The 16,876-nt window shown below is 32.6% G+C and overlaps 1 protein-coding gene across 3 annotated transcripts in view; it reads left to right on the top strand.

Moving 5' to 3' along the window:
* Positions 1-544: 544 nt before the first annotated feature.
* The window catches only part of wdp (Leucine rich repeat protein windpipe), a 143,989-nt gene continuing 127,657 nt past the window's right edge, over positions 545-16,876 (top strand). For all 3 annotated transcript variants that reach the window (XM_085947290.1, XM_085947289.1, XM_085947293.1), the window contains exon 1: positions 545-930. The gene's annotated coding sequence lies outside the window, so the exon portion shown is untranslated. The remainder of the gene's footprint in view (positions 931-16,876) is intronic.

Here is a 16,876-nt window from a genome sequence, read left to right on the forward strand (position 1 = left end):
CCTTTTTATTTTTTTTATTATTATTTAAAACGTTTCTGTTTTTGATTTCGATCTGTCAAAATTAAAACGGACCGCTAGCAGCAGTAGTAAGTAGTAAAACGGACCGCTAGCAGTAGAGACCGATAGCGTCTCTACCGGGGAAGCGTGTGAAACTCAAAAGTGTCCGCCACTTTTAGATGCGGTTGTAAAAATTGAAGTAGAAATAAAATATCTCATACAAAATCGAAGCAGGATACTTGAATAAGCGCTTCGATACTGCTTCGTTTATCAGGAACGCAGAATGCAAAAGAGGTAAATTTTTATTCGTAGGGTAAAATTATTTGGCTCATACAAAATCGAAACAGAAAATAAAATATCTCATACAAAATCGAAGCAGGATACTTGAATAAGCGTTTCGATACTGCTTCGTTTATTAGGAGCGCAGAATGCAGAAGAGGTAAATTTTTATTCGTAGGGTAAATCACAATTTGGCTGCAAACGCTGGCAATCATTGCAAGCAACGCGGCGATAGCTACTGACGACATTTCGGTTTTGTGGACGGGCCAGTTTTGTGCGAGTGAGCGCGGTGAGCGGACGCGTGTCCCTTGTCAATCGTGCTGCCCTGATACAACAATATCGCGAACTCTCGGATATCTTACCTACCTGTTAATTTGAAACAAACCGTAAGATCGCATGATTATGTTGCCTGAAGCGCCGGTATACGATTCAAAGTGATATTTCCAAGGATTTAGTGGAGTGAAAATATTTTTTAAAAAAGGAACTCAGAGTGATATAGGAAGAGAGATAATAATTATTTTATTGCTATTGTAGTGGTTGATCATTTTGGATTTTTTTGTGACCGGTCCCGAAGAATCCCATCTACCTGGGGATCGCGATTGAAGAAAGATATCCCGCTGCATTCACACCTGAATAAAAAAGACTTCTTATCCGGTGAGTTATAACTTGGAATAAAATTTATTAAAGTATGCATTCTTATTTGTACAAGTGTTATGTTTACATTTATACGAAATATAATAAATAACACGATGATAGCAAGTTTTCAATAATTTATTATCGGCAGTGGCCTACTTAAATTATTTAGAGGAAAGAAGGTTAAAATGTTTAATAATGCATACATAATGTGTACTTTAAAACAACAAAAATATTGCATAATCGGATCGTAAGTTAATTAAAAAATAAAATAGGAATTTCATTACAATATTTATTTGTGCAATGTGATAAATAAATGATTAATAGACGTTTTAGTTACATACTGCAGAAATTCCACGTGATTATACTCATTGCCATAAATTAAATAAAATGCCAAAATTGACATTAATAATTATTGAATACATTAACGACTAATTAAAATAATTGCTACGTGAAGGCAACAGGGATTCAAGTCAAAAAGTACTAGTTTAAGTAATTGAACATTATTTACGCTTATTTTATACGAATTGCCTAATGAATTACAGTTCAGATCATAAATGAAATAGTACAAAATTTAAATTCAAATTCCTTCAGGTAAGTCTATTGAATTCAATGACATTAATCATTGATTGAATTACATATTTTTCAACCAAATTATAACTTTGATTAGGTATGTACCGCAATATTTTTAACAAGTAGAGATTAACTTTCCCACTGTCTTAACTATTGTTTCCAGGTAGCGAATAGGTACTCCACACGTTGTATTAATTTTTATACTAATGATAATGACGAGGACCGGTTTCGTCCGCCTAACAGAACATTATCAATGTCACATGAAGCAAACGAAACCGGTTCTGATCTTTATTAAATTTTGTGGAATACACAATATTATTATTTGTGTTTTATTTTATTTATGGATGTACTGAAATATGACCATATTCTAAACATTAGATCGAGAGGTTTAAAAGAATACTATTTTATGTAATAAAAATACTTTATGCAGTCATCAAATGTTTAAAATAAATATAAAGATAATAAGGCTTCAAAATTATATAAATAGATTATCTACAACGTTTAAGGAATGTCCAGGATCATGCTCTGAAAATACCATAAAAGCTCCATTTTGACCTACGCGGCGCACGTGGGCCCCTAGCAAATAATTTAGTTGTATTACTTGTATTATTGATTGAACCGGTATTTACGTGTTAGAACTCCATTATAATGGTTCTGAAACAAAAACAACTTTAGTTTATCTGACAGAACCATTCCACATGTTTATTTACTACAGGACGATCTATGCCTAGATTCTATGGTATAGGTATAATCCTAAAAAGTATAAGTACCAACAACTTTGACAGTTATTAATAATAATCCATCTGGTGTCCTTATGAGGTTTCCTATAAGCTTATTTTAGAAAGCGTCCAGAAGAAATTTCTTCGATGTCTTTATTTTAAAACATTTAACTATTTTCCTTTCGATAATTCGTCAGATGATTATTTTTCGACTGCCTTTCTACAAGGCATGCTTACTTTTCACTCTCTTGAATCTCGTCGGTCTCTTCTGCTGTTGAAACACTTTTGCCTGTTATCGCGAGGGATGGTTTCCAATCCTGGTGTCCTAATGAATTTGAATTTCCATGCGCCTGTCAATTACCTACGTGGTCGCAGTGCAGTCATGATTTATTCTGGATTGGAACCGTTTCCTCGTGTCAAGCCTATCAGGCACCATTAGCGAGGGGTGCAAGACTAGTAAATGCGCTCCCTAAAGACATAGACATTTTCAATGATGTACTTTGCATTTTATTTTTGAAACTGTATTTTTCTGTATAAAATTGTATATTTTTCGTTCTCAAAAATTATATTTTTCTGTATTAAATTGTACTTAAGTATGTTTTGATTTTTTTTTTTTTGTTATTATTATTGTTATTATATATATATATATTTCTTTTTCTATATTCTCTTCTCTCTTGTGAGGGTAATGTTTGACTTATAATGTAAATCTCATGTTGTGTACGTCTTGAATTTAGATTTGTTATGTCCACAATGTTTTGTATTCTTAAATAAATAAATAAATAATATATTTTTAATTCATAGACTGACCACACGACTACATAATTGATAAGCAAAGTTTATTTATTCACATCGTTAATAATGTTAAAATGTTATTATATACATAAACAATGTGTGTAAATGTGGTTATCATTTATTAATTATTTTACTTCTAATGTATTTTTAAACATATTTATTATTACAACTCTATGTATTGAATTTGCTGTCCTTGTCTGTTATTGATAAGATAATGTAACAAATAAATAAAATGTCACAAGAGTAACTTTTGAGATTTTGGCACATTGTCCAAGAATCTACCTACAAGTAAGTAGCTTGCATAATTATTATTGGAACTCAAGAGTAATTATTATATTTTGAAACTAGAAATGTAAGATAGGGAAGATAATGGATGCAAGTTTTGTTACATTACTTCACTGTATACTCGTATCTGAATAGGGACTGATTCCTTCAAGTAAAAACATGTGCAAGAAATATGCTTTTCTACAAAACAATGAAATGACATCGCCTGTCTTTTTTGCCACTTACCATCCATTCAAACTTCGACAAACAGAATCTTTTGTTTCTTTCATTTTATCTTGAACAGCATGAGCTGCAAAAGTGTCCCGTTAGTTTTTAAATTGCACTCTCCCTGCTCTCAAGATGTTATCTGTTTATACATGAAAAAACGGCATGAGACGTTTCAAAATAATTATTAGAGAAGTATTAGAGCTTCCGACAACAATGTCTCGGAAAAAATGCTTACAGTCACGTATTCAAATTTCCATTTTTCAACTAACTATAATAGCATTAATTCTGTTATCAATAACTTACAAATCAATAATCATTGTTGACATGATATGTATATTACTGATGACATGGCAATTTGTCGTTGACAAATGCGACTGCTTTCAGTTAATTTTTAAACTGACTGCTGAATCAATTCACTTACGGATGAAGGCGTCGCCAAGCTGATTCCATTCCTATCGTTCCTGTTTGTTGCGTTGTCACGTACCTACCTACACACTTCCGCAGAATTATCTCTTCGATTTACCGAGCACAATATCTAGGTACATTTCATTCGCTGCATACCTCTTGACCTAACTTTCTGACTTGTGTGTCGTGCTCATTTTCATTTAAGGTTTTATCAAATGCCTCTTTTGCACCGTTGCTGGATAACCATCTCCCTTAGCTCCTTCCGCTCTTCATGGTCCCTATTTTTGGTCGCTGCCACGTATATCTATCGAAATATAGGAGTTCGTCTATCCAGTTGGTTTTAGAGTATCCTTGTAGACGTTTAGCGCCTCTGAATGACGCCATTTGTCCAGCGGTTGTCCACTCGTCAAGCAACGTTACAGCCTATTTACCATTTCATCGCTTAATCTTGTCTGCCTCCTTATCCATTAGTTTCCTCTGTGGTCTTTCAGTGTTATGCTCAAAATGCACCTTACTATATGTACTAATATTATTATATTGTATTAAACATATTCTTACCTAGAATATGAGGATACAGATAACTTGGGTGAAAGTAAATGGTATTTCTACCATACAAACGATATATCTGTGTAGTAGTGGCAAAGGGTGAAGGTAGGCTGTTGAAGATTCAACATAAATAATCCACAATAAACTTTGTCAGTCATACGTACCTATTTGTTTTTATTGAACTAAGTCTACAGTTTACAGTCGTGGGTATTCAGCGAAAAGGCACTAAGTCAAAATTTTGCTGTTTTGACTTAATGATGAGGTAATCTTATTAAGAGTACGCTCTATAGTCTACAAAAACACACACAGTCATATCTATAAAACTGGCGAAGATAATTTATGTTATAAGTCAAAAAGACATACATCAATCAGAGAAAAGGCACTAAACGGACTTAGTGCATTTGCTTCTCTCATTCTCAGGCTGTATTCACAAAATTCTGCGTGCGAAACTGCACTAAGTCATACTCAAAGCAATATCGCAGAAAGGAATTTGCCTTTTATATGTATAAAACAAGTTAAGACCGTCCAAACTTTCAAACTCGATTATCTCAAAACTAGTATTTTTGACTTAATGCAGAATACCCACGAGATGGTGTTGATTAGTTTTTAAAAATCAATTAAGCCCTGCCTTAACCAAACCTTAATAGTTTTGGTATATTTTGGGCGATACGACAAAATTGTGCACACTTTTTTATTCATACTTATTTGTTTTCGTTTCGTTATTATTAAAATACATCCTATTACACATATTATTGGTTATTTTTTTTCAATTCATTAAGCCCTACCCTCACCAAATTATAATAGATAAAAAATATTATTCTATCTATAAAATATCTTAACCCAATGCTTACGGGCCGCACAAAATTGTGTTTTTGCTAATTACTTTTCAAATGCAAATTAACACGTTAATTACAAAATTAATTAAAAGGTCCCGTAAGCATTGTGTTAAGATATGTAGGTATGTTTTAATTGCATAATTTTAGATATTTTATAGATAGACGAATATATTTTGACTACTTATTATCTATTATTGCTTGGTTTTGCAGTGTTTAATTGAATTTTAAAAACTAACCAACACCATCTTTAAATTTTAGTCTTATTTCAATGAAAACAAATGCATATGACTGACAAAGTTTAGTTTACACTATTTATGGCGGATCTTAACAGTCTACCTCCACCCTTCGCCACTGCTGTGTAGGTGCCCAATTAATATGTCAATGGATGATATTAATTGACATAATTCCTTCTCATACAGGTCCATGGTGGACTTCTAGTTTAAGGTACTTGAATAATTAAAATAAAATAATACGTCTTTGTAGAATTCATATGATTAGGTTTAAAATTATCGCTTCTTGAATGGTCAATTTTTTATCCATTTTTTTATACTTAATTATAATTAATTATTGTAGGTAGGCCAGTACCTTCTTACAAAAACAGTACATCGTAAAACTTCATTGAAATAGTGATTGCAGGCATGGTCACAATTAGTTATGATTATTTGTAGTAAATACATACTACATACTGGTATTAAGTATTACGAATATTACCTATTCTGGTACCTACTTATACAGATATGTGTATACTATGTTACTCAATGTCATATCTACTGGTTATAATTTTATATCAATGGACAATGACCATGAATTATTCTTAAGATCTCCAAAATTGCTTAATAATGTTATTTATTTAGTGTGCAGAATTACCGGTCATAAAATAATATGATTTTATAACATAATACGATTTTTTAAATATCAAGTTCCAAACTACAAGAAGATGTATTTATTTTATTTTGATTTGGCTTAAATTTGTAGTACGAGATAAAATTATGTATACATACTTGCTATGTTATTATTATACTCGTAATTAACGATTAATAGAGACTTATAGTTTTTGTTACACTTCTTTATTTTTATACCATTAGCGCCGTATGTGGTTGTCTTTTTATGTATGTATGCCTCTTCTATCTGACTGGTTTCGGTATTTCCTACAACGGATGGGTCGACAGGCGAGCGGGAGGTCAAACACAACGTTTCGTGGTTGATGTCGATGCAGACGATTACATGAAAAGTAGTTCAATGAAGTTTTTTTATTATTGTTTAATTAAGGTGTAGTCTTTAATTACCAGAGGCACCTAGCGGATATATACGAAGCTTGCAATTTGAGACATTTTTTTGATAATTCACAATTTAAACTATAAGTATTAATTAATAAATATGTACCTGAAAACATTAAAAAGAAGAAAAAAAAATATTTTAAGTCAAAGATAAACTCACAATTTAAAAAAAATGTTATAAAATGTGAATTTGTTAAATAAATATTATTTTATGGTCATATTTATTATTAAAATTAAGTTTTCTATATTTTAATGACGAGATTTCTAACCGATTCATAGTTTTCATATTTTTTTATATATATTTAAAAAAACATCGATTTTTATAAAAAATATAAATGGGTACAACTTGAAATCCTTTTTATTCAAAGACGCTTTAAGGTGAACCCTTTCTAAAAGAGGCACCTAGCGGATATATACGAAGCTTGCAATTTGAGACATTTTTGTGATAGTTTACAATTTAAACTATATTAATTGATAAATATGTACACGAAAACATTAAAAAGAAAATTATTCTTTATTTAAGTCAAAGATAAACTTACAATTTAAAAAAAAAATGTTATAAAATGTGAATTTGTTAAAGGGTCCCATCTTATTATTAAATATTATTTTATGGTCATAATTATTATTAAAATTTAGTTTATTAACTTTTCTATATTTTAATGAAGAGATTTCTGACCGATTCATAATTTTCATATTTTTATATTTATTTTAAAAAACACCGTTTCTTATAAAAAATATAATATATGAATAGGTATAACTTGAAATCCTTTTTATTCAAAGACGCTTTAAGCCGCTTGTCGACCTAGCTAGGGCGTTTTAAGTTTATCATAATATATTTATTTATCCACAGTCGAGATTTATATCTACTCACTACTGACAGCTTATCCGGAAGGAGACATACTTTTTTGTGTTCCGTCGTTGCGGGTATTAGACGGCAAAATATCGCAAAGATCGGCCTGATAGTTTTCGATTTCCGAAGAGGGAAGAAGAAGAAAGATAATAATATAGAACTGGGGTAACGATTAGTCCCGTTGGTATGATTCAAACTTTCAAAACGATGGTGAATGTGGACGCTTAATTTTACTTAGGTGTCCATTTCAATTTCCTCATATACCTACCTACTTCGGTACCTACTGATCTAAGTAGGTACCTACCTGTATCAAGAGATTTAAATAATTTTGGTTTAGAAAGTTCATAATATCAAATAAATAACTAATTAAATATTCCGTAAAGTAAACAGCTATCCAATCGATTCGCTTATTTATTATCAATTAAAATAATCACCAACATGGAACAATACCTTTATATTAATTTCAGTAAAAGTAATCAGGAAAAATAACTGAATGTATTTAACTGAATAAAAGTTAATAGTCATATATTGTCATCATCAGCCAGGGTCGATGCACTGCCGGTAGAAGGCCTCCCTTAGCTCCTTCCACTCTTGGTCATAATATGTATACATATTGTATAAATCTATCACTCAAGTGCATGGTCGTGATTTTTAAATATTTACCATATTGGTAAATATAGCACAAAATAAAGTTTTTTTTTTAAATATACGTCTCTAGTTGTTTGTTTCGTTATAACTAAAAAACAACATGCACATGTTATATTATACAGTCAGTACCAATCTACTGAAGTTTCATCTATATATCTGAAAAGGTTCTGACATTAAAAGATAAAACTTTTCAAATAGGTATAACGCATTATAATGTATCGCGTTTAGGTAACGTTGTCACATAGCAGCGGTGAAGTGGTGAGGTGAGGTGCGGGTAGAGTAACGCATGGGCATGCAGTCATTATATTCTATCTCAATGATATGAAACCAATCAAATCGAATCATTCTATGTTTTTATACCTACTGTGTACCTATATGTCTACTTTTTATGTCCGTAATCCACGCGAGCATTCGTTGGTTAACAATATTATATTGCAGGTAGGTGGTATAATACTTGTATTCCCGTTATGATATCTCAGAAAAATGACTTTCTTTTAGTTGATGTAAAAATTTCACCACTAATCGGGTCAGCATAACTGCAAGCGGTGCAACATTAATTATTATGATTTCTACCGGTCGTTATAACAATTAAGCCAAAAAGGAATTATAATCAAGTCGGCTTATTATAAAGTATGACGTCGCAGGTATATTATTTATTACATAAACACCTGAAGGCAGTGACGTCCCGTGGGGGTAGGCAGGTTGAGCGTCGCTTGGGGGCGGCAGTTACTCGAGGGCGGCAAATCGAGGAAAATCATTAGATATATATAGGAATAGGTACGAGTAGGTACCTAAACTTTGTAATAACGGAAATATCTTCTGGTTAACTATACTGGTTGGAAAAAATGTATTAATTAACATAAAACATTAAAATTAAATGGCCAGCTGTGAAAGTAAAATGTATCTAATGGCCACACGCCAGGCGTGTCTTTAGCAGTGAAAGAGTTTTAAACAGGATTGTATTTGTTTTGTCGGGTTCGCGATGTCTAGTTTACTTCCGTTGTCCTTGGGCGTCATGTATTTGATGACCAGCAATGACACGTGCAGATTTGCGAATTATAGGTAGGTAATTACTTACCTAATTAATTTATCCAAATATTTTTGCCAGTGATTCGCGAGTTTTGAAAGTTGCCAGATGTATTTTTAAATGTATCTGAAATCATGGACTTGAAATATTGTCTTAAAATTTAAAAATTTAAATTTTCTGGTATATATTTTGTTAGTAATGTATCCATACAACGATACTACTAATAAGTGGCTAACATCAATTTCTCGTAAAAACAAAACCTGTTACCTAATACAAACCTCCACTCTGTGGAGGCCCATATGATCTTATTAGGATCGGAGATGGTTAATGTATATATATAATAATCCGTTATAAATAACACGAAAGTGTTCAACAAACACACATTTTATAATTAATAATCTGAGGTTAAAATTATATTTTTTTGTTGTATGTCAGGTGAGGCTTATTAAGACGATAGGTGCATCAGTGAAACGGCAAATAATTTTCAACTATAGGCGTAACGAAATTTTGGACTCGCTGGCATTCGGAGAGCGAACGTCGAGGTGTGAATACGTCAATTTGTTTCGTGATGGCGACGGGGGTATTAATTCTTAAATCGTGTAAAGATGACTAAGAACGTTACCCATTTACTTGAAAAAGAAAACATATCAATGAATATATTATTATTGTTACTAATAGAACAACAAACAGAACATTAAATGGACGCATGTTGGATTGCAATCCGCGCATCGCCTAGCCACGATCTTTTTAGACCATGCCTCAACTGAGGTATAGCCTTAATACTGTTTATTATTATGTACTACTTATTTATACTAATAAAAAGAGAATTAACAGATATACAATAAAAATACTAAAACAGAATAATAATGTAAAATTAATATTAATACTTTTAGGTAAGTATGTAACTACATATATATATATAAAAAAATATTTGGTTGTCGTAGTAAGATCAGGGCTTCGAACCGGAACTTAACCGAAAACCGTTATTCTATATAATACCGCTCAACACGTCGTACATCTTGGGTCTTGGCCCTTGGAAAATTTATGACTTGGTACGGCCGTGTGTTGCAGCATAGCTATTGGTTTCGGAGCATGGTGCCAGGCTGTCAAAAAAGTACCATAAAATTTTCTAGAAAATATTTTTTTAATACAAATAAAATCATTTAAAAATTAATCACTCGGAGCTAAACCGGAAAACCGTTCTTTTTTCGGAACGAAAACCGGAACCAAACCAATATATATTTTTTTACTTGAACGGGGACGAAAACAGAAACGAAAAAAATAACGGTTCGAAGCCCTGAGTAAAATGTCGTAAGTATCTCCAGTCCCCTGGAAACCTCAAGAGACCATAATAGCGACCATATAATACTGTTGTAGTTCTATGGTTGATCGTTGTCTCAGGTGCTCAGCTGTGCAGCACTCACCAGTTCTGTCAGCCAAACCACTTACTTATAATAAATGTATGATCGGTAAATCGTATTAAATTGCAATGTTTCATATTTTATCGCTGTGTATTACTAGTATCACTGCACTCCACCTTAAATAAATATCTTTATCTCAAGTAAATATGATGGTAAAGAGGTTAAACTTTAACCGGCAGATAATTGATATAAGATAATAACACAGCATTAAAGATGAAACGGTAATAAGATGGTTTTTCCTCATAACAGGAACTAATTTTGAATGAACTTGAAGTTACTTGCAGATTTTTCATTTTTCTCTTGTTTACTAAATCAGAGGTCGAGTTTGTTAATAGAATTGTTATTAAAATTATTATGTATAGTAATTATTCTAGTATGTCAATTAATATAATCGAATGTCACTTAGCATGTTTTTCTTGTAATCTGTACCTACTCTTATTTAGTTCATTGTAAAATTTAATTTCTGATCGAATGTCGGTCAGTCCGTTGAAGCAGGGTTTCTTTTACCTACATAATTGCGATTAATTAAGAATCATTTAACAATCGTCTACAATATAAATACTAGGAGAAGTTTAATAATGACAAATACTTATTTTAAATAAAGTAAAATAATCACTATAGCGTTACAGATAGACAAACAAAATGACATACCTATCTAGCATTAGTTTTGGGTATTTAAACCAGCCATTGGCAATCTGTGGCCAGCGAATCAGATGTAATCCGAAGTTTTTTTTCAGACCAAAATCTATTCGCGTATTTCTTTCGATATTTTATTATTATTGTTGCCTCCGCTTTGCCTTTTGTAGTCCATGGAAGTTTGAGAATGCAAAAGGTTGTTGAAGTCTGCTTTAAAGCGAAATTATTGTGTTAACACTAAAATAAACTTATGTATACAAAACCCATGTTGACTTATGGGTTGGAATAACGAGCTTTATCAAAAAAGATGAGAGAAAACGAGACATATTTTAAAATTAAATGAAGAGTACTGAGAAGCCGTACCTACGTAAATGAAGAAGATGTCAGGTGGCAAGGAAGGTACTACCACGAACTATGAGTGTTTTACGATGATTCCCCCGTAAAATACCATGTTCGATGGTAATTGGAGCATAGTATATGCTTAGCAGATTTTATTGTAAAGTTGTACACCATTGGGTTAATCGAGTCCTTGCTTTGTGTCCAAACAATCATGCCAGACGCGGGATCCGATTAAGTAACCCATGAATTTAGAGGATTAACGTTCTACCACTCCTCGATTACTATCTTCATATCCTTTGCCCCATTACTGGGGATAGTGTTCAATGAATTTACAAAGCGTTGCCAACAATTTCTTTCCATGTGGAGTGATCGTATTGATTCAGTTATTCTTGATTAAGTCGCTTTCTTGATAATTTTGCTCCATCTGAAAGGCGCAGCTCCCTGTAATGCCACCAGGGATCACTTCTCCTGCTCGAATTTCTTCTCACCACGTGACCGAAAAATTGAAGAACGCATCTCTTGCAGTTAACCGATAGGCGTTATTTAATGCCAAATTCTTACAATACAGAGACATTTGTACGCCTGGCCGTCCATGAAATGTTGAGCATCCTCCGCCAGCACCATACCTTGAACGCGTCAATTATCGTCCTATTGGATTGAAGTCCAGGTGTCAACACCATATAGCTAAAATATTAGCTTTTTAACCGGTCTTTTTTTAGTGGTTTATGTGATGGTGCATTTCCGACTCAAGTAGAAAGCCGATACATTCACAACGACTGGTCCTACCTTTCCACCCCTCCCGTTGTTGTCTATGGATGACCTTGTCATTGCCTGTCATTGTTCTATAGAGTACTCATTCTGACGCGTCTGTCGTAGATGTAGATGAGTTAAATGAAATATAATACACTAGCATTAATAGACTTTCTACAAATGTAATGCATAGATTAATGCTACATATTTTTTGGAAATCGATATTACCATCGGTTTTTGTGTGAAGGACTAGTCTGACTTTGACAGCTGATAAATAACAGGAATGTATATTATTTATAAATAACACTGATAGTTATTTTATTTGATTTGAGAATTTTTTATAATTCAATTTGAAACGAGAAAGGGCGAATCAATATATCAAGCAATCTGGGATCTGATTTTGACAGCTGAACAGTGGACCACTCGTTGCTTGTACAAAAAGATATGCTCAGGCTTTATTAATCTAAAAATGGCGCTGGATGGTGCGCATGAGACTACTCCTTCTCTGCCATATATCCTTATAATATAATATTAGTCATTCATTAGTTAATCACGTAAGTAATTAACATTAGCCGTTTACCTGGTGAAACCAGTTTAACCTCAATTTATTGTGATGATTATATTGATTGCTTTGTTACACATATTGCGATGGCTCGATGGGTGTAAAATTTATGCAATAATTTCACTTTTATAGAAGATGTACGGAAATACTATTGAACCAGTGGCGGTTCGACGACTTTCTAGGTGGTGGGGTTTAGCCATTAATTATTAAATATACACACCTACTTACTTTCTTATATTATAATTATGTACCAAGCTACTTATAATAATATGATTTCATTAACGGGGAATCAGTTATTTTTCATAATAAATAATATGATTAACTAAGTCGTTACTTAATCAGATCTAAAGGGCGTACATAAAATAATAATTCAATTAATAATAATTATTATTATAGACTTACCATTATCGGTTTTGAACAACGACATAGAGCAAGCTTTTTTTACTCACCTCGGGGTTATTTCAATCGCTCCCCAATATGCATATACTAACGCTAATGCATTCACACCGTTTGTGGAATTAGACTTTTGTAATACGACGACATGATGGGACCGAGCCATCATCGGTCAGTGAAAAATAGACTCCATAGCTTTCTTAATTTGTACATAAGTGTCACCGTGAAATAGATGTATTATATTAAATTGATTATTTTATCATAATGTTATTACATTATTTACAATCATTGCTTCATTTATTTGTATAATAATAATAAATATCTCTATAAATGGCGATGGGTTTGGATGGACAAAATAGTTGATTTAAACATGTAATTAAATACATAGGTATATTATGACAATGATAAAAATATCGAATATGAGGTGTACCACCCTTGCATAGGCATGTGGTGATGGTCCCTACGAACCCCCTATTTAACATGTCTTTCTTTTAATGATATAGGTAGTTACACTTTAAAATTTGGCCGTGATAATAATAGATTGAATAAATACACAGCATATTTTTTTTCATCGGCAACTAAAGAACAGGTAAAACCTCCTCGCGAGGAATGAGTCGTTGACCGTTTTAAAATAATTTAGTATGCAAATAGAAGAAGTTTTATTCTATAATACCGAGATTATGTAATTTTACCTACTTAAGTATTCGCAAGTTTTTTTTATATGTTAATATGTGTATTATATAAGTATCTAAATTACTTAAAAATAGACGCTGAAATAGATAATTGGTTACCCAGATGTCACATATTGATAACGATACTCATAAAACCTGTTAAGTAGGTACTAAACTCGTTGTATTTTTTGCTTAATATTATAGTTTATTTATAAATATTATCTAATACTATCTTAACGCTCAGTATGTTGTTGAAGCATCCTGTATGGTGTATGCTTATCATGCCCCCCACATACTGAAGCAGGCCCCTAGACCAGGATCATTGGCGGGCGCCACTACCTATCGCTAAGGTTAAACTTAAAGGCAGTGTGACGCTCTGTAAAATTAAGTGTATTCGGTGTATTTTTAGCGATTTTCTGTATTTCTTCATACACATCTTAATTATGGAGTATATACAGTATCAAAAGTTGCATCGTACAACCACATATTTTAAAATGTTAATATTCTTGATGTAAAAAAGCTATTAGAGCAAATATGTCATTTATCTCACTTATCTGGTCCACCCACCTCGCCGGGCCCCTACTGGATCCAGCCCCGCAGGCTAGAGTTTTGTCAGCTCCCCACTTGTGGGGACTATGATGCTTATTTGGGTGACTTCTTACCACAGAACAGATAATAAATAGAATACCGATATGCTATATTCAATACGCCGCATGGTGAAGCTGGCTTTTGAATGTGTGAGTGTCCTACGAAAATGAAGCACGCATTATGCACGTGCAATTGTTTGTGTAATACACCAACATTAAATGAGCGTAAATGCATAAACCGAGAGCAGTCTTCAGTATTCGAAGTAAAACGTATTCTAGACACGTGTGTAAGTTTAACCCGGATTCTTCCTTACTCGAGTCGGTTACCTGCTATCGCCTTACCCGTTGTGTATTTCAGTTCCCATTATTTCTGAATTCCCTGCTTCTTACCATCTACCAATCTGAACAAATGCGTCAGCATGGATTAGTTGAGGCACTACCGGTGCCTTTCTGCTCCTGCTATCTTGGCAATCTGATTTTGTGACTGGGATTTCCCTCACGCGAGAGAAGAAGATAAAATAAAAAACATAAACAATTTTATACAGTAAACTAAAATTTCAAAAACAAAATGCAAAGCACAGCACTGAAAATGTCTATGTCGTTAGGAAGCCCGTTGACTATTCTTGTATCTCTCTGAGAGTTCTGACCCAGAATAGGTCGTGGCTGTGGCTATATATCCATCTAATAGTATGTATATCTATCTAATAGTTAAATAGTGTGTTACTGTGTTTATTAGTTGAATGTCCTTTTTAAATATTGCCTGGTATCTATTTTTTTTAAACGTGATACGATATCTCAATGGGTTCAAACACACATATTATCATGATACGAACAAACCTCCACCGCAGAATCATTATATACTTAACTAATTACAATAATTATAATTAGTTATGTAAGTATATAATTATTATTGCGAATTATTGGGAAACGTTTTATTTTTGTAGTAAGAATCTAGTCACAAGAAAAATCATTTCAGTAATAAGTAGTGAGTGATTTTCTGAGAAAGTAAGCAGTTACTTAGGAACAGTAAGACAAACGAAAATTTATATAGGTAGTATATTGTGCTTCAAGTCTGATAGCCTTTTTCTGACATAACTAAGTAGGTACTACTATGAATAATGATAATAATCTTTCAGATTATGAACCTACTCTATGTGGTTAATATGTAGCAAACACGAGAATGATGTAGTAATGTCTTTTGAAACAACTAATGGACTAGTATACTGAAATGTAGGTATATAATATATTAATTAGTTATTATAAAATTTTTGAACTATGATAATTTGATGATATATTTAATAAATGTGTCTTGAATTGAATATGAGTGTGTAACTAGCATTTAAACACATTGTTTCGACCTCTAACATGCATGCCAAAATCGACAAGCTGTTTACTACATTTTTTTTAAAACGATTTTTTTGAGTATTTTTTTAACCTAGAGTGAATGTTAAAGATAACCAACTGATTGGCATATAAGCGAATGTGTGAAGGATCAAGAAATTAGAATATCAACATGTTTACTCTCAAGTAATCACTAACATTTTGCAAAAAAAAATAGACACGCTGAGCAATCGTAATTTTCTCAATACATACCTACTGATCTACTAATTTTAATCAATGTCATGAATATTACTTAAAATGCCATGTTCTCTATGTTTTCATATACACATGTTAGTTTACTAACGTATTCTGTTTCTGTAATGGTTAATTACACTGCAGACTTGATAACCCACCGATCGTTTGGCCTGATCGAAAAATGTCATTTTGAATCTTTTCGTCGAGTCGTGAGCGAAATAAAAACACTTTATTACCCTATACAACTAGAACTAGACGATTTGGTTGAACGATTATTGAGAACACACGATAATATCAAAAGAACACATCAGGTATTTTTACCTTTATAATAATTATCACCGTATCTTTTAAACAGACATTTATATTGAAAAACAAAAAGATACCTACTTATAGCAGTATCGAAGGGTGGAGGCAGACTGTTAAGATCCGCCATAAATAGTGCACCAGGGAACTCAAAAATAAAGGGAACTGAAATACCTAACGGGTAAGGCGATAGCATGTAAACGACTCGAGTAAGGAAGAATCCGGGTTAAACTTACACACGTGTCAAGAATACGTTGTACGTCGAATACTGTAAACTGCTCTCGGTTTATGCATTTACGCTCATTTAATGTTGGTGGATTACACACACTATTGCACGTGCATAATGCGTGCTTCATTTTCGTAGGACACTCACACATTCAAAAACCCTGCATCAACGTGCGGCGTATTGAATATAGCCTATCGGTATTCTATTTATTATCATGTTCTGTGTAGTGCACATTAAACTTTGTTAGTTATACGTATTTGTTTTTATGGAACTAAGACTAAAATAATTGTCAGATGGCGTTGGTTAGTTTTTTTAAAATCAATTAAACCTTCAATTAAA

Source organism: Rhyacophila brunnea, unplaced genomic scaffold, assembly GCF_057557595.1.
Source record: "Rhyacophila brunnea isolate RB1 unplaced genomic scaffold, BYU_Rbru_1.0 scaffold_2, whole genome shotgun sequence".
Taxonomy (NCBI): domain Eukaryota; kingdom Metazoa; phylum Arthropoda; class Insecta; order Trichoptera; family Rhyacophilidae; genus Rhyacophila; species Rhyacophila brunnea.